The 22,195-nt window shown below is 42.6% G+C and overlaps 1 long non-coding RNA gene across 1 annotated transcript; it reads right to left on the bottom strand.

Moving 5' to 3' along the window:
• Positions 1-14,530: 14,530 nt before the first annotated feature.
• Positions 14,531-18,915, bottom strand: LOC125522720 (uncharacterized). The gene is made up of 4 exons (XR_015614891.1): positions 18,348-18,915; positions 17,030-17,095; positions 16,348-16,466; positions 14,531-15,602 (listed from the first exon to the last, which is right to left on the bottom strand). It is a non-coding gene; the product is annotated as an uncharacterized LOC125522720 (long non-coding RNA).
• Between the last annotated feature and the right edge of the window lie 3,280 nt (positions 18,916-22,195).

The raw sequence follows: 22,195 nt of genomic DNA, 5'->3' as shown, positions 1-22,195 counted from the left end.
TGGAAACACGTCTCAGAGGTGACAACACTGTTTGTAATGAGTTGTACTTGTTGTCCAGGGGACCATCTTTGACTGTATTGACTTACAAAGGATACGAGATAAATGGGAATACATTTTACATGATCGCCCAAGATCAAAAGAGCACCAACCAAAACAGCGGTGTCCGCTTTGATGCAGCAACCAAGAGCGGAAAGGATACATATTATGGTTACATAGTGGACATATGGGAATTTGACTACGGACCTGATTTTAAGGTCCCTTTGTTTAAGTGCAAATGGGTCAATCTGTTAGGCGGCGGGGTACAGGTAGACCCACAGTACGGAATGACAACAGTGGATCTGAAAAATCTTGGGTACACTGACGAACCGTTCGTCCTAGCCAATGATGTGGCACAGGTTATCTATGTGAAGGACATGTCTACCAAACCGAGAAAAATAAAAGATAAGGAAGCGAATACATCATACGATGAGCCAAAGCGCCACATAGTTCTTTCAGGAAAAAGGGACATCCTGGGAGTGGACGGCAAGACATACATGTCTGAAGATTATGAAAAGTTTCATGAAATTCCTCCCTTCAATGTCAAGGCTGAACCAAGCATCCTGATAAACAATGAAGATTATCCATGGTTACTGCGCAATAAGCAAATGACACAAGCGAAGAAAAAGTGAAGACTTTCTCCCGCAACTTTGTAACACACGAACATGCTACCATTGTCTGTTTTGTACATGCACATGCTATGTGGGTGAAATTATGATACCATCCCAACTTTCAACTTTTTCAGAGTTCATTTGAAATGCTTTCATGTCTTATGGTTCGGCCCTCGTAATACCATGACCATTAGTCCCTGGCCCATGCCAACTTTCAACTTTCTAAAACTAATGGCACTAACAGAAAGTTTATAATTTTGCTCCTCGCCCCTGGCCCATGACCATTAGTCCCGGTTTGTGCCACAAACTGGGACTAAAGGGTTGGTCCTCGTTGCGGGCCGAGTTTAGTCCCACCTCGCCAACCGAAGGGGGCTCACACCGGTTTATAAGCCCTTCCCTCTCTGCCTTGTTGAGCTCCTCTCAAAGTGAAAATAGATGCCCTAATAGAGAAAAGTTTAACCTAAATTCATAGTGAATTCCTCTGAAATTCATAGAAATTTACTAGGAATTTAGGTTGAATTTTCTCTATAAGCGCATCTATTCTCATTTTTTTAGTAAGTTAATCACAAACTTGTGATTCAAACAATTTTCAAAGAATTTAGATTTTAACTATTTAAATTTGAAAACTAATGGCACTAACAGAAAGTTTATAATTTTTCTAAAACTAATGGCACTAATAGAAAGTTTATAATTTTGCTAACCTAAAAGCAAACAGAATTAAAAATTAAATCAAAAAACAAAAGAAAATAAATAATGCAAAAAACAAATCAAAAAACAGGAAAAAACTATTTTTATAGTAAAGTTAATCACAAAATAAAATAAATAAAGCAACAAAGAAAACAAAAAACTAAAAAAGTGTTTTCAAATTTGAAAACTAATGGCACTAACAGAAAGTTTATAATTTTTCTAAAACTAATGGAACTAACAGAAAGTTTATAATTTTGCTAACCTAAAAGCAAACAGAATTAAAAATTAAAGCAAAAAACAAAAGAAAATAAATAATGCAAAAAACAAATCAAAAACACAGGAAAAAACTATTTTTATAGTAAAGTTAATCACAAAATAAAATAAATAAAGCAACAAAGAAAACAAAAAAACTAAAAAAGTGTTTTCAAATTTGAAAACTAATGGCACTAACAGAAAGTTTATAATTTTTCTAAAACTAATGGCACTAACAGAAAGTTTATAATTTTGCTAACCTAAAAGCAAACAGAATTAAAAATTAAAGCAAAAAATAAAAGAAAATAAATAATGCAAAAAACAAATCAAAAAAATAGGAAAAACTATTTTTATAGTAAACTTAATCACAAAATAAAATAAATAAAGCAACAAAGAAAACTAAAAAACTAAAAAATTATTTTCAAATTTGAAAACTAATGGCATTAACAAAAAGTTTATAATTTTTCTAAAACTAAAAGCATAAAGAATTAAAAAATAAAGCAAAAAACAAAAGAAAATAAATAAAGCAACAAAAAAAACAAAAAAATGCCACCTACTAGGCCACCACGGCCTGAATACGACTAGAAACCCTACCATGGGCCAGGATTCAGGCCCGCAATAGGCCCAATAGGCCCACAGGCATTGAAGTGACAGATTAGGCCCGAAAGCCTGCAGTTGAGAGGAGCTCGGGAGGGTGGGCGCAGCAGCGCTTATAAACCACTCCCGAGCCCTCTCAACTAGCGAGGTGGGACTAAACTTTTGGGCGCGGGGCAGCACAAGGCCATTGGTCCCGGTTGGTGGCACCAACCGGGACTAAAGGGGGCATTGGTCACGGTTGGTGGCACCAACCGTGACCAATGCCCCCTTTAGTCCCGGTTGGTGCCACCAACCAGGACCAAAGGCCGCCGCTTCCCGCCCTTTGGGCTGCTGAAAATTGGCATTTGGTCCCGGTTGGTGGCACCAACCGGGACTAAAGGGGGGCATTGGTCACGGTTGGTGCCACGAACCGTGACCAATGTGCCGTCTATATAAGCAAGACTTGTGAAAAAATTTGTTCAGTTCTTCCATCGCGCCCCGACGACGCCGTCGGGCTGCCCCTCTGCGCCTCGCCGTCGCCGTCGTCGCCCTGCCTCCGATGCCGTCCCGCGCCGCCCCAACGTCGTCGCCGCGCGCCACCCTGACGCTGTCGCCGCCCCGCCTCTGCCTCGCCGTCGCCTCTGCCTCGCCGCGCCCCAGCTGCCCCGCGCCACCGTCGCCTCTGCCTCGCTGTGGTCTGGGCCGGCACCGCCCCCCTCTTCCCCCTTTTTTTGCAAACACATATATGTTTTTTTCCTGCAGATTATATGTATATGTATGAGTATATGATGATGTATGAGTATATGTATGTGCTGAAAAGATAGATTTTTAGAAAAAAATACTATTTTTTCTGTTGATGATATGATGATGTTTTTTTCATATATGTATTAATTTTTTTTAAGTTGTTAGTAGATATCGATTTTAGGTTAGTGCATTTTATCACTGATTTTAGGTTAGTTGATCGATTTAGTGCATTTTATGTTTGTTGCATTTTATGTTTGTTGCATTTTAGGTTAGTGCATTTGCTAAGTGATATTAAGAAAGGAAGGAAAAGAAGGATAGGAAAGAAGAAAATAAGAAGAGTAAAGAAAGAACAAGAGGAGAGGAAGAAAAGGAGAAATAAATAAGAAGAAGAAAAAAGAAGAAAAAGAAGAGGAGAAGAAGAAAGGAATAGTGGAGAAGAAGAGAAAATAGAATATTCTATTTTCTCTTCTTCTCCACTATTCCTTTATTCTTCTCCTCTCTTTTTTCTTCTTCTTTTTTCTTCGATCTTCTCCTCTAGCTATTCCTTTCTTCGAGGGTTCTATAGGGTCGAGGGATCGAGGGTTGAGGGTTCCAGGGTCGTCTAGGGGTCGAGGGTTCCAGGGTCGTCGAGGGTTCGAGGGGTCGAGGATCGCCGAGGGGTCGAGAGAGGTTTCCTAGTGTCAAAGTATTGAAGAAATCCATGGCTTCATCATTAGCCGGAAGTAACCAGGGCATGACGAAGTCCTCCAAAGTTATTTTGGAATGGTGTCCCGGATAGGATAATTTGCCTTTTGTATGAATTTCAGCAAAGGCCTTCCAAATAACGATATTTGGAAGGTTCTTGCTGAACTTTGTACCAAAAAGCGAATTATCCTATCTAGGACTCTGTTCCAAAATAACTTTGGAGAGCTTCGTACCATCATGCACCTGTTACTTTCGCCTAATGATGAAGACATGGTTTTGTTGAATCCTTTGACACTAGGCAACCTTCCGACCCCTCGGCGATCCTCTCGAACATGAGAGGAAGAAGAGGATCGTCGAGGGGTCGAGGGTTCCAGGGTCGTCGAGGGGTCGAGAGAGAGATTTCCTAGTGTCAAAGTATTCATCATTAGCCGGAAGTAACCAGGGCATGACGAAGTCCTCCTAAGTTATTTTGGAATGGTGTCCCGGATAGGATAATTTTCCTTTTTGTATGAATTTCAGCAAAGGCCTTCCAAATAACGATATTTAGAAGGTTCTTGCTGAACTTTGTACCAAAAAGCGAATTATCCTATCTAGGACTCCGTTCCAAAATAACTTTGGAGAGCTTCGTACCATCATGCACCTGTTACTTTCGCCTAATGATGAAGACATGGTTTTGTTGAATCCTTTGACACTAGGCAACCTCCCGACCCCTCGGCGATCCTCTCGAACATGAGAGGAAGAAGAGGATAAAAAAAGAAGAGGAAGAAGAAAAAAAGAGGAGAAGAAAGAATAGAGGAGTTCTACTCCTCTATTCTTTCTTCTCCTCTTTTTTTTCTTCTTCTTCCTCTTTTTTATCGAGAACGAGGGTCGTCGAGGGACATATAGATGTAGTGTCGTCGTTGTCGATATATACCCCCTCCCGATAGCTTCAACACGTGGGGGGGTCGAGGCCACTAATTAATATATATGATTCCTTACTATGATTAGGTAGCTAGTTCTACGTTTGGCACTAATATATCCATCTGTCATGTTTGAATAATAATTGCCATGTTTTAAATATTTGTAGAAACTATGGACACCGCCCGAGACGAAGCAAAAGAAGCATTGTTGAGGGACACAATCGCAGAAGGAAGTGATGCCGTCTCGTTGTTTCTCAACGACACCGATGGTCTAGAAGGAGAGGGTGAAGAAGCTGGCTACGGTGACCTAATGCCGGTGCAAGAAGAAGAACATGAGGACGGCTCCGGTGACCCAATGCCGGTGCAAGAAGGAGACCGTGATGACGGCTCCGGTGACCGAACCGAGTCCGGCCAGGTATATATATTAGTTAAGCCTGTGCTGACTAGCTGATTGATGCATTCATTGTTTTGGTATGTACACATATTAATTAAGTCTTTGTTCTTTTTTCTAGCCCTCCGGATCGAGCACAACTTCGGTAAAGAGACGAGGCCCGAAGAAAAAGTTGAGCTCGGATGAAAAGTTTAATATCATAGCAATCGCGCCCGACGGCCAACCGATTGAACCCATCCGAACAAAGAACGCATTTGTTGCTCAGTGCGGGGTTCTGGTTAGGGACAAGATCCCGATAAGCATCCAGCAATGGTTTAAGCCGGCTACAGAAGACCCTGAGGTGTCTTATGTCAATGATATGCAGAAAAATGATCTTTGGACTGAGCTGAAGTCAAATTTAACCCTACCGCCAGAGGATAATCCAGAGAACCCAGTTAAAGAGCAATTAATCAAGTCTTTTGCTGTTAAGAGGATGGCAGAACTATTCAGGAGGTGGAAGAAAGAGCTGAATAAGTTTGTCAAAAATAATGAGACACCAGAATTCAAGGGAAGATATGAGAAGATCAGAGATCACTGGCCCACATTTGTGGCCCACAAGACATCGGAAAAGAGTAAGAAGATGTCGGCGACAAACAAGCAAAATGCTGCGAAGAAGAAGCTTCACCATCGCACGGGGTCAGGTGGCTACCTCGTAGCCCGGCCTAAGTGGGCCAAGACTGAGAATGATCTGGTTGATAAAGGGATCGAACCAGAGACAATTAGCTGGCCAGACCGTTGCCGGACTTGGTTCTTCGGGGCTGGCGGAACCTTGGACCCTGTAACAGGGAAGTGCATTTGGATGAACGATCAAATGGACATACCAGTCAGGAAGCTTAAGCAGTATATTGAAGCAGCGTAGCAAGGGAAGTTCTTTCCAGACAGAGAGAACGACGAGCTCACAATGGCCCTCGGGAATCCTGAGCACCCTGGACGGACACGAGGCACGCCAGGCTCCATTCCGTGGAAGGTTGGGTTTCCGGACGTAGGCGGTTACAAATCCCATGAGAGGAGGAAAAAAGTGCAACAGACCCAAATGCAGGCGCTGCAAGCAAGGGTAGACGCGATAGAGGAACGAGAAGCAAATCACAGCAAACGTACTGCCGAAGCTTCCCCCGAAGCTACCCCGCCATCTCAGCACAGAAGCAGCGTGGCTTCCACCGAGCTGCTTCAGCCAGAGCATGCCTTGACGGCTCCTGCCAGCTATCCCGTGGATGCTATCACGGAGTCTCAAAATTGCCACCTTATGACGCAAAGGATGAATTTGAAGGTCAAGGCGGCTGTTGGCTCTGTTTATCCTACTGAACCCGGCGCAACTTTTCACTGCCGGCAGATTCCAGAAGGATATGCTAGGGTGATGGTGGATGAAATAACGGAGGGATTTGAGGACCTCCAGCTTGACCACCCTACTGGTGAAGGGGAGACTCGGCTGGGGTCTGCTCTGAAGACTCCATGCCTATGGCGGAAGGAGCTCATCAACCTTCCGAACTGGACGCCTCCGCCTCCTCCTCCTTCTTCGGCGAGTCAGGGCACTCCGCCTCCTCCACCGCCTCCTCCTCCGGCGAGTGACGATCAGGGCCCTCGGCCGGCTCCTTCTCCGGCGCGTGGCGGCACTCCGCCTGCGCCGGCGCGCCCGAGCAGCCAGCCTTCTCCTTCTCCGCCTCGTCAGCAAGGGCGGAAGAGACCCGCCGCCGCTCCAGCAGCTGCTCCGGCGCGTTGTAGTCCTTCTCCTCCGCCTCGTAAGCAAGTAAAGAAGACAACCGCTTCGTCTGCTCGGCCGGCGTCTAGCAGTACAACCAGAGGCGGGAGGACATACAGATTCGGTCCTTCTCTGAAGAGTCCACAAAAGTTACCATACGAGAGGACCCCGGAGGAGAACGCGAAGATTGCGCGAACCGAAGTGGATGACTGGTTTCAAGGGTTGAAAGCAAAGAGACATCCACCTCCGGAGGAGAAGGTAGATCCGTGAAAGTGAAGCGCACTCTGGCTGCCCTGGCAAAACCACCCAAGTCTCCGCCGAAAGGCAACTATGAGCGCATTATTGCAAAGACATGGGCCGAAGCGGAGCAGTCGGGAAGTACAGTTAGTGATTAAAGGCTGAAAGAACGACGAGCAGCTGGGAAACAAATTGCCCAGCTCGGCGAACAAGCGAAGCAATCGTGCCCCCCGCTCAAGGTGCCTAGCGACATCGTCGATCCGAGGATGGTGCCCGGTTATGGCAATGTTGACGATTACCTGCCCGACGATGTACATTATGATCCCATGGAGGTGCAGATACACAAATACGAGTACAGGAAGCCTCTCGTCAAAGATGAAAAATCTTTAACAACGATGATGCAAAGATTACATGATTGGTACTTGAAAATCTGCAGAGAGTCTGGGGGGAGGAGTACTTTGTATGCGAGAGTTAAACTGGAGCATGACCTCGTTGGAATTGAACTGTTGCCTATTCCATTTGAGGAGTTCTATCAGTTTTTCAATCAATTGGCCCTCGATAAAACAACGATCACCTGCTACTGTCTGTAAGTACTACTACTTCTGTCATTAAGTCTCTCTATATAGCTCATCTCTTTCATTGCATGTATTTATAATTATCCTCACTATATTATGCAGATTGAAGATCGCCGAATTGAAGAAAAGACAAGTCGGTGATATTGGGTTCGTTAACACATATCTCATAGATGCAACTGAGGTTGAACATCGTCCCGGAGATACCGAGGCCAACTTGCTACGATCATTCAAAAAAATGAAAACAAAGATATAATACTCTGTCCTTACAACTTCAAGTGAGTGTTACTGTCTTGTGCATATTTGGTTTCCCTTATATATTAGTCCAGGTTATAGTAATGTAATTGATGAGTTATGCATGCGTGTGCAGTTTCCACTATATTCTCCTAGAGATTAGGCTTGAGCAGGGAGTAGTAACCGTCTTGGACTCTAAACGAAAAGATCCCCAGGAGTATGCGGACATGACTGAAATCCTCAAAAAGTAAGTTAAATCGATCATTATCCACCATATCAGCAACTTTGTTCATTTCCTGATATCAAGTAATTGTTTTCTTTGTCCGGCAGGGTTTGGAGAAAATTCACCAGAAAAGTTCCGGGACTGCCGAAGGAGCTGGAATTTAGACACCCGAAAGTAAGTACTATAGTAGCATGTTCCGCGCATCTCCTAGTGATTCAAGCGCTAGTTTCATCAATACCATTTAGCATTCTTGCTTATCAGTTTGATTGACCTCTATTTCTTGTAAAGTGGTTGTGGCAGGAACAAGGGAATGATTTCTGTGGATACTACGTCTGCGAGTCCATCCGCCACACGACCTGTGAGCGGGGCGGGTACTCTGACGAACAATATGAAGTACGTAAATAACAACATTCACAATTTTATTTTATTACCATCATTTGTGTTGAGTTTCATTCATTCATATATATGTGTATTGACCCCCTTCTTCAAATTAGATGTTTCGGAAGCGGGATGAACTCCTAGCACCAGCTCGCATGCGAGCAATTCAAGAGGAATTGGCGGCATTCTTTCTTGACCACGTGATCGCTGAAGACGGAGAATACTATGTGGACCATGAGTCCGTATGATTATATTTGTAAGAGATAATTATTGTATATATGTAGCCGGTAGTGTCGGATAGATATACGAGAACTTGTTGGTCGACCAATCTCTCAGAGAAGGAGAGGTGGTCGATATCACTTCTCTCTGTATGCATATATGTTCATGACGATCTTCTGTTTCCTTTGTTTGCTTACTAGCTAGCTAGCGTGTCTAGTCCTCTCTATACGTATGTATAATACGTAGCGTCGACCAAGCACGGACATAAGAGAGGACACTTCTCTCTATTAATTATAGCTAGCTAACACAATATATGAAACACCTAAATTAATCCCCCAAAACCCCCAAACCCCCCCCCTTCGAAAAAAAACAAAAACCCCAGCCACAGAAATGCTGACACGTGGATGCCTATTGGTCCCGGTTGGTGCCACCAACCGGGACCAAAGGGTCTCCTGCCTGGGCTTCGCGCACAGGCCACGTGGAGGCCCATCAGTCCCGGTTCTGGATTGAACCGGGACTAAAGGGACAGGGCATTAGTACCGACACTTTTGTCCGTGCAGTGTTTGTGCAGGAGATGTAGAGCTATGGCGTACATAAATGATTAAGTTCAAGCCCATCATCAGAAATTAAAATTGGTGTTTCACAAGGGTTATCAGTTCTTGATTATTACAAAGGCTATAAGCTTCCGGGTTACAAAAATCCCGGATTACAATGAATGCGCATTAAGTCGCCATTGGTCGAGAGCCACTGAGTATTTAACTCTGGATTTACTTGTCAATAGACAAGATCTTGTGATTGTTTTCATATCAGATTATATTATTCCAATCTTTAATAGCCAAACATGGCTGGATTTCTCATTATGGTTGTTATAACCAGTATTAAATGACTGAGGCTTTCCAATCGGGTTATAATATTCAAACCTTTAATAGCCAAACCTGACTGGATTTTCATTATGGTATTAAATGATTGGGGTTTTCAAAAGCCGCTTCAAAGCAATGGCTATTATTTCTTCATCCAAGAGTACCGGTTCACAACAGAGAGCATGGCTCAATATTGATATGCAAAGGCTTTCAGCAACATCATCCGGACGATGGATATGGTTTTATTTAGTCCCGAGTCGCTGCAGGCATACGACCCGGCACTTGGGGGCTACATTATTCAAATCAAGATTATATCAAGTATGCAAGTCCCATGTCACTGCAAGCATGCACCATGGCACTTGGAGGCTAATGCAAAGTCATTTTAACTCACCTCATTGAATACCCGGCCCATCACATAGTGATGAGCTAGCCCTTGGGGGCTACACATTGCTGCTCAAAATCCACAAAATCAGATCTACAATCCTACTCATTATTGCATAATGACCCGGCACTTGGGATCTACACATGGGAAGTTCAAAATGTGCAGTTTATGATTGGCGACTTACATGAACAACCCGGATTTCTCCAAAGTTGCAGCATTTATATCAAAGCAAGTCTTAAGCTATCACTACATTCTCCTCTTAAGACTTGAGGGCTACATGTGATATGCATATAAGGGAGAAACATCTTCAAATTCTCAGTTTTGAGCAAACCAGGTATCATATTCTTATTGGAGGAATTTGCAAAGTTTATTTCTTCCAAGCTATTCATAGAAAGGCTTGGAGAGCCAACTCCACGATTGGAAGCTATATTTGCATAAGCAAGCACCAAGTCGCCATAAGATTGACCCGGCGTCAACAACAATCATGACCCGATTTTATCAGCTTTCATAACCCGGCAGTTTTGGTGATTACAACTCGACAAGTTCTAAATTTTTGCTGAACATCAGATGAATATTTGAAGACCAATATTTTTGTCAAGTCAGAGCATTGGAGGCCGAATCAAAAAGATTATTTTTTACAATATTTTTCTACAAGAGACCAATGTCAGCAAATTGACTATGAAGCTGGCCTATTGATTCGGACTTTTCAGAAGAAGTGCCTGATTTTTTGCATTGGCAAAGTTTGAACATATCTGCTAAAGGAGATTTACTATGAGATCATGGACACATATCAAGAAGGAAATGACAAGGACTTAAGGATGATCAGGTATCGGCTCAGAATATTTTTAACCCAGAGCACAACCTATCAAATTTGTTCTTGTGTTTATTTGCAGAATCAATTTAACATGGATAAATCCAAATTAAACGGGGGGCTAATGTTGGGGATATACCCCACGGTATGACCCGGCTGGGTATATGACCCGACCGAGACTTGGTGCTTCATCGATAACCCGCCAGAAGACTGACGACTTTTTGATGACCCCAACGGCGGGTCAGATAGATGACAAGGCCCAAGGCCCAGAAGGCCGGCTCATGTTATGAACTTATGATAGGCCGGCTTAAGAGGAAAGGCATAAGGAATATTCCCTTACAAAGGAAGCAAGACTAGGACTCCACTTGTAATAGAGTAATCATAATCCTACTAGGACTAGTCATATAACCCGCCCCTTCAACTTATATAAGGAGGGGAGGGGCACCCCAAGAGGGACAAGTTTAGACAGACAAGTCAATAGCTCTTGAGAGAGAGGTAGCCAAAGAGCACCCTTGTAATCGTGAGCACCATGATCAATATCAATGAAGCAGGATGTAGGCTTGTACCTCCACCGTGAGGGGCCGAACCTGGATAAAAAAAACCTCGCATCTCTCGTCCCACTCAACCCCTCTCAAGCTACTACGTAGATACGTTGGCCTCACGACTAAGTCCGCACACTAGGACATCTGTCGTGACAAAACCACGACACTCTTGCTGGAGCTTCAGAAGATGGAGAGGTCGATGAACTAACCCCATGATGTGGAGCTGCTTCTTCGTCCTCCTATTGCTTGTGTCTGTCTCCGCCTACACATGTTGCTGCTCAATCTACTACTGCTCCATCTGGGGCGCCTCCACCTGCACCTGTTGCTCCATCTGCGGTGGCTCCATCTCCATCAGAGGAGCGAGGGGCAGCACTGGCACGCGCTTAGTCCAGGCAGAGTTTGTCACGATTTTGGTACATGTACCAACGTGCCCTCCGGTATGGATCTGGGGAATCCCTGGCCTTCCCCATTGCCCAGACCAGATTCTCGACCAGTGGGCGGTGGAGGTATGGCAATCGGGCGTACATCTCATGGTTGGCGTCCGCTCTCACTGCGCACGCATGATTCTTGAGGATTGCTGCGTTGGCGTACCAGGTGCTCACCCCGCACGCGTAGGAGAGCTTGATGTTGTCGTCGTCGAGGATCTCCTGTAGCGCTTGGTCCCATCCGAGGCCAAATGTCATGGCGCGCGATGGAGGTTTTCTTTGGTTTGGGTGCGAAGGAGGAAGTTGGATGGAGAAGAGCGATGAATAGGAGATATGGAGAGTAGTAGTTATCTGTGCAAGGAGGGTGAATGTGAATAAATGCACTGTGTGTGTAGATACTGGGGTTTTCTGGAGAAGAATCGAACAGGCGCAGTCAATCGATCAAACTACTGTCACGTTTTTTTAGAAAGAATCGAGCGAGGAACGAGGAGAGCTCGACCTAGCAGCCTAGCACAGCAAACGATCCAACATGCCTAGCCCAACCCAGCAAACGATAGAACGCGCGCAATCCAGCCCAACCCAGTAGCTTCTTCCCGAGCTAAAAAAGAAGACAGCCGTTAACGGCGCGCCGTCCACCAATGTCGGCCAGCGCGCGATCAGCCACGTCAAAACTAGCTCAGAAAACGGATCAGTGTTTTTTGCCACTGTCGAAATTACGGTGCGGTGCAAAGTGACACGTTTTGTAAATTGGTGGTTTTCCAAGAGGTATGACGCGAAAGTGGTGGTTCTATGCATTTTACTTCTCTAGTTATGAGAAGGAAAGTAGTTGTAGCTATACCTAGATTCTACCCTGGTTAGTACTAAAGATTTTAGTTACAGCGTAGTTAGATCTGTTGGTCCAATTCCCCTCTTTAAACCCAATATTTATGTTAGTCCTAAATCCCCAATGTATAATGATGATTAACTCTTATCTAATCCTCACTTCACTAATGCTTGCTATAAAACTGCGGTGATAGTGTATTCGAGCCTTAAGTATTTTATTTGCCGTATGGCATGTTATTATTCGCTTCATGTTTCTAGCTTTTTGTTGGTGTTCTTGTTGTGGTGAAAGTGATTTGTGCTTCTTAGTGAGAAAGGAATGATTGGAATTGAGAAAGCACCTATGTTTAATGGAACTGTTGCTTTGTTTTGTAGCTTGCTGGCTCCTTACTCTAGTTCTAGTTCTGCTCCTCCCCTCCATGTCAGCGTGCCAGTTATGGCCTCAGGTCATCATCTCCTTTGATTTGTTCTTGGCTTTTGCTATTGTGGTTAGAGAGGTAAAGGCAGCAGGGGGGAGACAATCTTGCTCTTGCTCTAGCTATTTTGGAGCAGAGTGTCGATGGTGTCAATGCCTTGGTCTACTTACTCTCCTCCTTTTATCTATTGTCTAGCAAGTGGCTGCCCATCCTTCCTCTACTGCTCTCTCTTGCGTGTTAGGTTCTGATTGGCTGGAGATTGCAGCCCATACATAGACCAACTGATGACTAATTGACTGCTAATCCAGTGTGCACGTATTATTGTGGTCAAGTGTGTCTCTCAGGTGTCACACATTTGTTCGTCTGACCCACGTGTATTATGGTGAGGTTACATGTAGTAAGATTGTTGTATCAATACTGATGTTGTAATATACTAGGACAAATGCCCGTGCGTTGCACCGGGCTAGAAATGAAATATAACCTGCTCCACGTGTCATTATGCAACATTTTTAATCCAATTTTTACAAATGTATAAATAAGATTACACTAAGTATTTTTTTTTACGATGAAATTTGAGCGTACCCTAACAATGTTCATCATTACCTATTTCAGCTCCGCACTTTCATTTCATTTGAAAAACACAAATGTTTTTACAACTTTGTTTTTTGTTGTTCAGAAAAACATGATTTTTTTTACTTTCATAAGGTGTTTTTTTTAAATCGAGAATATTTTTTAAAATGGTATCATTTTTATGGCGATGTTATATTTTTTTGAATATTATATTTTATTTGTAATTTTTTTACACTATTTTTTGGGCTTTGTCCATTCACATTTGGCCTACATATTAAGTCCAGCCTAAACTGCACCGACGCCAGCTGAGCTCCTCATCTCGTCTCCCCTCCGGCCGGCTCTCTTGGCCTCTCCATGGGTTCTAGAAAAAACAGTGAAAGCCCCAAAACACAAAAGCACTCACATCTAGCGACATGAAGCAATACACGTCCCTTCCCTTCTCTCTAGCAAGTAGTAGTGGTTTTACTAAACAAAATCTAACAATCGAACACTGTATAAATTGCTACGGCAACCAAGTATAATCAATCAGAAACACGAATAGCAGCAGGGTCTCGATCCCTCTCACTTTCTCTCTACTTCTTTCTTAATTCTCTGGCAAAACAACACGCAGCAACAGCAGCATATGCAAGCACATAGTAGCAGCCTCCTCTCAATTTCTCTCAATGGGTTCTAGAAACATTCCATGGCAGTAACTCTTGTATGTAATCTTATGTAAATTCTGTTCCATTTGTTGTTCATAGAACCCAATAAAGGTCCCGTAAATGTACGCACGACAACAGCTGGCTTGTTTTTTTATAGTATGTATTACTGGACATTTCTACTGACGCTAGTACATAGCCTTGTTCTAACTTTGCATCAGTGTTGCTCTACTGTATAAAAATGATATCGTAAATGTACGCAATAAAGGTCCCGTAAATGTACGCAAGACAACAGCTGGCTTGTTTTTGCATCCATAGATTTCTGAGCGAACTTGGATCAACATAAGGGAATATCAAAATGATATCCGAATTCATGCATTGTTACGGAAAATGAATATAGCCAAAATGGAGAGCCTGCACATAGCTCATTATGCCAAAAAGGATCTATAGAAGTACAGTACGTAAGCCATGGATCGTAGCAAGAGCAGGTACCTGAAAATACATGAACTTAGAAAAAAGATCATGCACACCCGTCCATATGCAGGAGACGACTATAAAAACATGCAAGGAAATTTTTCAAGGTATATGTACAAAATTAGTTTGTGCCCCTTACTACATTAGTAAATGAATCAACTTCCCCCACAAAAAAAGTAAATGAATCAACTTCTTGCAATAACCAATAACATTTTAGGGAACTATCTCTTTGCTTGATAACCACTATCAACATGTACATAACTTCAATATTTTATCACAGGGTATCAGACACTCAGATACATCAGTTCGAAATCAGTTGAACATGAGAAATATTTGTGCAGAACACTCATATCAAATTCAGAACAACATACTCAGTTGTATGTCATCTTACTTGCGAAATCATAAATTCAGAACATGGTATCATATTCAGTTTTGCTACTGGGAAAGGCTTGTTACACTTCAGTATGCACAATAGTACATGCTTTAACCTGTCAAATATGTGTTGTCATAAACAAAGAAAAAAAATGTATTTGATTTGCCATGGAACTGCTTGAAATTGAAGATATGGATGATGGTGCAGCACACAAATCAAATTAGCATCACAGCTTAAACCGAGGTCTGTTTACGATCAGTCTGAAACTCGACTCGATAGGCTGAATATACACAATGAAACACAAATTTCAGTGAGATTCTCAGATTCACAGAGGAAAGTTGCTTGGAACTTTAACTGGAAAAAGGATCAAAGTTGAACATGAACTGGGAAAACATTCTAAAAGTTCAGACTGGGCATGCTAGTCTGCTGCTGTTGAAAACTGCCTGTATAACCAGGACAGAAACAACAACTAAAACAGGGGATTACATCCAGTGATTAGCTTTCATCAAGGGGATAAATACCTCTGGTGTAACCGCTGCAGGCGCCATTGTACGGCTCGACCGATGTTCTTGATAATGTCGAGCTAGATGGGGATGGAGGTGATGGCAATGGACCACAATCTATCTGATTATCTGATTTTGGCACAATCGATTCAAAACACTCAGAAACTGGAGTACATGTTGACATAGTTGGTGACATAGGTGATGGCTCCAGAACACTTGATTCAGAATTTTTTTCTTTTTTTGAAGGTCGGTTATCAAAGTCCTCTTCAATGTTCTGTGTAATATTAAGTTACAGTGCTGTCATCTATTTTCTGCAATCAGAACAAAAATAAAAGGTAAACCTCCAACCATTAGAAGCATCATCTGACAGTAGCTTTGTTTTAAGGAGATGAAAATATTACAATCCAGTATGTAGAAGGCAAAAGTATATAGAGATAAAATTTACCAATACATATGTGCATGTTTAAAAATTCTAGAATGAGAAAGTAAATCATATCAGCAAATGTGGTCTACCACACAGCATAAAGGAACTCTGTTGATTAAGTAGCTATATATGCGCATGTCAAAATATTCTAGGCTGCAAAACCATAAAAACAGGAAAGTTCAAGACACACATTATGATCCATTACATGAGAATTAATATGATCTTTTTGACATTTTATTTATCCTACATCTTTGTGAGACCCGCGGACTCAGCGCAGAACCTAATTTTTTTTCCTACATTTACATTCTCAAACAGAACTGCATTTTTCTAGTTGTCAAAATACAGTGAGCAGTAATTTTTCGTAAACATCATGCCCTGTTGAATATAATTGAGACCCGTCCATCACTTATTTGTGAACTACTTTTGTTCTGGTCACCTATGTACTGAACTACTAAACACTCCTTACGAATTTACTCTGCTTCTTTCAAGTACAAACAAAATCCATTTATGTAGGAGTGCATGATGCGTTGCTTGTCAGTGAAATATAGTCTACTGTCGGCAATAGCTATATTTGCTGTAGTAAATTGACGATTTGACAAACATATGAGACCCATCAGATGCTTCAAAAGTACCTCAAAGTAGGTCTAGGCGACGGCTGATGGTCTTCCGGCAAAATCGGCGGAGGCGGTGGCAGATTGTCTTGCGGCGAAGTCGATGGAGACGATGGCGGTGAAGTCAAAGGAGACGATGGCTGCGAAGTCGACAGATATAGTATAAGACAATCATAAATTCGGCAAGGAGGAAGATCAGGGAATAGTAATGCGAATTATGCCACTATATATTTGAATTACATGGAGATCAATCACTCCAAAACCAAGTTTTCTGATATACAGACCGTTGTCTAGGCTTATTACATCAAAATGCACAGTTACCTAAAAAAGCAGTCCTATTTGTTCTTAGTTCTTTGAGTTGAACTTTTAGACATGGCATTTGATTTCTTGCATGGCTGATAACTATGATGATTGTGATTCTTGGCAATTCTAGTTTACTTCTCAGCTTGAAGAATATGCTCTCATCTTTTAAGGATAACCTTAATGTTCCTCACTATGCAATGATCCCAAAATATATACGAAAATGAGCATGTACTTCATGCTCTTCTAAATTTTCTTTCCCTGACAGAAGGGAAAACACCCAGCTTCTATTAGATAAAACAAAGTATTACAAGGTATATATGGAGAAAAGTGTCACAGTAATAGACGCATTGTACATGTACCAGGGCTCACATATGCAAACTAATATGAAGGGGATTCATACCTCCGGTGTAGTTGCCACAGGCAACATTGGACGGCTCAACGGATGTTCATTACTCATCTTAAGGGCCTGAAAAAAAATCAACTCCAAATCAAAATAAGCTTTTTGCAGACAGACATCAGTGTTGACTAAATCATAACTGTGAAAAAAATAGCTGATCATTCTTTTATTCTCTCAAGTGGCACCAGGCACTTAATTCTACTGAAAAATATGCAGATACACACTGGCCACATGCCTAGAGTAGTTAGCTCCACACAAACATTTGCATATAGGTCTTGAGCAACTGTAATGCAGTTTTGACAAATTGAGACATTGATTTAGCACAAAATATGTACATATACTTTATATGGGGCACTTATAAACATGCTACCAGGACAAAAACAAAATTAGTTACTAAGCAAAAAACATGGGTCTGTAACCCCAGAAACTACAGAGAGGAAAGTTGTTTACACATCCTAATCCTGTTTTGCTAGGTGCAGCTAGCATATCTATTCTGCAAAGCTAATTCTTAACTGAAGAAAAAGCATAACCTAGGTGCAGCTAGCATATCTATATTCTGCAAAGCTAATTGTTAACTGAAGAAAAAGCATAATCGAGCAAGGGGACAGAAATAATAACTACAACAGGGGAGTCGAAAATATTTTAACATCATAAAAGCATGAAAAAAATATGGTCTTTGAGATCGTCATCTTAGACACACAAATTTATGAGCCATACTGAGATACATAAGCATGATTTATAGACAATAGTATCGATGCATGCATGAGCAAAGTAGCTTATGTATGCAGTTCAAATTAAGTGAAGCAAGTTCATACAATAATTAGAAGGTTCAGTACAGTTCTCTGTTTCAAATTGTTTTTCTTGTGATGCGGCAAAGAAATTCTCCTACAGTTGCAAAAATCATTATTCATAGTTAAGACCAACAGTAGCAGGCACAAATTTAGGAAAAATACCACATGAATCTGAATTGAACCGTACATGATTCACAATCGCATCTAGGTACAAAACCAACAGTGGTCCTCCATCTAAGCAATCCACGAGTACACGTTGATCTCAAGATTACTAACTAAAACCAAGTCTCGCAACAGTAAGAGAAGAAGACCATGACCACCAGTATCAAGTGCTGAAGAATCGTATTAGGTGTTTTACAATTACGGATAGTAGAAGAGCAGTGAAGTGGAAGCAAAGAGGCAACCAAAGCTTGCTATTCAGCTCATCTCCAGCAACAGCGGCAGCAAGGTGGCGTCAGTGACGGTCAGGTCAAGTTTTGACGAACTTCAGGCTCTAACGCGCCGTGGCGTAGCTTAGAGGGGATACATACCTCTCGTGTAGCCACCACAGGACTCGGCGGGCGTTCTTGTTCCTCCGGCGAACTCGGCGCTTCTTCCTCCAGCGAACTTGGCGGCGACATTGGATGTTTGGTCAAAAATTGCAATTTCGACGGGATGATGGAGATTATGGTCGAAAGGCAAAACCAGATGGAGATTCCGGCCGAGGACCCTTGCTTCTTATAGCAGCCAATCAAATCCGGGTCGGGCACTACATCAATTTGTGTTGGAGAAGGACACGGCCGGCCTCCAATTTTCCATCCAAATCACGACAGGAGCAGCGGAGGTTGAGAAGGATACCACGGAGGAGGCCAGAGAGGACTGGCGGCCGGCGCCGGCGGCCGGCGTACCATCCTCCATGAACGCCCACGGCGTCCGCCTTCTCCTCCGCCTCGGCTGTAGCCGTGCAGCAAGCCCACGGCGTCCGCCTTCTCCTCCGCCTATGGCGTCCGCCTTCTCCTCCGCCACGGCTAGCCGTCCGACGAAGGCGCCGCCCCTCACCTGCTCGTGCTCCGCCGTCGCTGCCTTCGCTGGAAAGGGACGAGTTTTGGAAAAGATGAATCAGGGACCGCGGACTGAATATCGAATAAACGTAGGGTCTTTTTTGTAAAACCGAAGCGTTTTCCTATATTCACTAAAGAAAGGACTGCGCGTTTTCAATCCGTGCTTTATTATTAAAAATATATATATATATATATATATATATATATATATATATACTAGTAAGTTTGCACGTGCAACGCACGCCTGAACTACCACCAAACAAATACCAAAATAATTGTATAATTTTACATCTTTTTCAATCATTATACAAGTTTTTGAACCAATAATATTGATTGTTGGGCTGAAAAACAAAATAAATCACATTGACGAACTGAACCAATCATCACTATCATTGTCAAGTCCATGCTCTCGGTAGTCCAACAACTCATCCAAAGATGATAACTTAAGGGCTTGTAAAAAAAATGTAATCTTCATTGCAAGAAAACAGTAATGTTCAAATATACAAAATCTTCCGAACATCAAAAGAGAAAAAATACTACCATATGCTCCATGTATCCATCATTTTTTTTCATATGTACAGTGATGAACTTCCATAAAACAAAACAAATAAAAAGGAAAACTATCAACCAATAATCAATCAAAAACAGTGCCTGAATTGCAGGGTATAACCTGAGCTTTCCCTTGGTTAGTACCTACAGCTCGGTGAAAGCCACGCTCCATCCAACTAATAACTGAACAAATAAGTATCATCCAAATCTCATGGCTCATTTTTGTGGTGCATTTATAAGCGGAAAACGTTACTTGTACAGCCACTCCTCGGTCTAAAGCAATAAGATGGGGATCAGCGCCACTATAGATCCTCTAAAATGCCACAGACCCAATCTTTAGTTTAGGCTGAGGATACTTGACGTCTCTTTGTTCAGCACCGCTCTGAGCCTTACTGGATTTAGTCCTAAGATCTAAAATTAATAATCCGGGAATAATTCCTATTAGCCTAGCACCAAGAGCAAAGGCATGTGTACGTGAAAATCTTGTGAATGAAATTGATAAACTAATTTGCACCAATTAATGCACGCCATGTCACAAATAAATGGTTAAGTGCCACGTCCAAAAATACCATTTGGTAGAAGTATGCCCCTAACATGAAAACGCAAAACATTAGATGATATTTCTCCCAAAGCTTTTGCTTGTTTTATGAATAGGAAGTTAAGGATATCTCGAGCATGGTGTTATACCACATCACAGAACACATTTTCAAGCGCAATTTGGCACAGTTTTGTGACACCACTCAAACTGAAAGTGTAAGAAAATGTAACCAAAGTACACCACCAATGCACAATTTTCAAGTGCAATTTGGCACAGTTTTTCAAGTATAACTTTTACAACAAGCATAAGTGAATCGTCTCAATTTTTGAAATTTAATGATGGCTCGACTAAAAAAGTGCTTCTTGATCTGGGCACCACTTCTCTGAAAAATTTCCTTTCCATTCAGCTAACCATGACATATTTGACTGAACTTGATGTCTGCAAGTAGAAATAAAGTGCATATAGGACTTAACCTTTGTGTTTGCCCTAATAAGATAGCATCATGCATCTGTTCATTTGATCAGCAGAGGGGTGTCCCTGGAGCCTAGAGCACCACGGCTGCAGCACATGTCACTGCACAAATGGAGTAGTGGTGCTGATCAGACAGAAGCATAAGCAAGGTACTGAGAAAGAGGAGGTCGAACTGAGTGAATGACGCAGACATAGAAGGCAGGAATACCTCGACCATCTCCTCTGGAATCCATCTGCCTTCCCACCATGGATCCACGTTCCCACCGTAGTGCCACAGCTGCTAGCGAACGAGCATCGCTGCAGCCGTTGTGCTGCTAATCGATGGCTGCCTGGTGCCCCCAACGTCGTCTCCTTCCCTCATGAGGCGTCGGCCGACGGCAACAATGACGTGGCGGCGGGCGGTGGTGAAGCAGCCGGCGGGATCTGCGGCGGGCGGGTCTCGCACGGGGATCCGGCAGAGTTGCGGTGGTCGAGGGAGGCAGCGCAGATCGCGAAACGATAGGGGGGCTCCGCGCCGCCATGCTGCGGGCGCAGGCGTGACTGTTCGTGGGCAGCGGCGGGTGGGGAGGTGCATGACCAGGCCTGACGAGGCGTGGCGCCTGTTCATCGGCGGGCATGTGTGCACCGCGCCAAGGGTGCTTGCTGGGCGGCGCAGACGGGGTGGCGCGTGCAAGGACGACGATGAGGGTAGTTGGAAGATGAGGGAAGATAGGGACGACAAGCGGGACGCGATGACGGGATTCGTCCGGAGAAATCGCGTCCGCAGTTCCGCACTCCACAACAGCCAGATATTTACTGGACGTCCCACGTCCATAAATCAAGGAACACTACGTTTAATCTTCACGTTCATAAATCAAGGAACATTACGTTTAATCTTCCTTTTTTTACCACTAAATCCTCAGAGAAATAAATCCTCCTCGGGAATTCTCCGGACGCGGCCGCGCGGAACTTTTCACTCGTTGGCAGAGTTTCGTCCGCCTGTGGTAATTGCTACAGGTACTTTCGGTGTTGGTTAGTTTTTATATTGACGATTAGATCTAATCAAATGGGTCTAATGGTGTGGTGGTAATTCTTTTTCACTGTTCTATGTACATGTGGTGGGGTGTGTTTAGCGAAGAATATGTTTGCTTGTTTAATAGTATTATATATATATATAGTGTTACTATTCATCACCCAGGGTGCAGAATAAGTTATTTTTCACCCGAGATAATCTTATGATCATTTCATAATTAAATTACGTTTGGAATTCAAATAGTTACATTTTTATTGATTCACTAGGTAAATTTTGACACAAGAAAATAAAAATATAGGTCATAAGACAAGAAAATTTACAGTTTATGTGTATTTTAGACAATGTTTTTACGTTTGTAATTTTACATAACATAAAATATTTTTATGGCGATTATATATTTTCTCACGGTCCCTTTTTCTGTCGGAAATAAGATAAAACTTACGAAATGTAAAATTACGGTGCATTGATGGTAAAATAGAGGGAGGTGAAGAATAACTATTCCTCATCCAGTGTGACGAATAGCGCGTATATATATATATATATATATATATATATATATATATATATATATATATATATATATATATATATATATATATATAGCCGGTCTATTCTGATAACACTTCCGCACTGCACTCTTAACGCAAGTGCAAGTCATTGTTTGAACCAAGTGTGCTGCAGTACTGAGGCGAGTGAACTTCCCGTGGCAAAAAATTGAACGCAGTTTTTTTCTGGTACTGTTTTCGCTCTAGTTTTTTAACCGTTTGT

The sequence above is a fragment of the Triticum urartu genome, chromosome 1A (genome assembly GCF_056163025.1).
Source record: "Triticum urartu cultivar PI428250 chromosome 1A, HENAU_Tu73, whole genome shotgun sequence".
NCBI classification, from domain to species: domain Eukaryota; kingdom Viridiplantae; phylum Streptophyta; class Magnoliopsida; order Poales; family Poaceae; genus Triticum; species Triticum urartu.
This window is presented reverse-complemented; position numbering and strand designations above follow the sequence as displayed.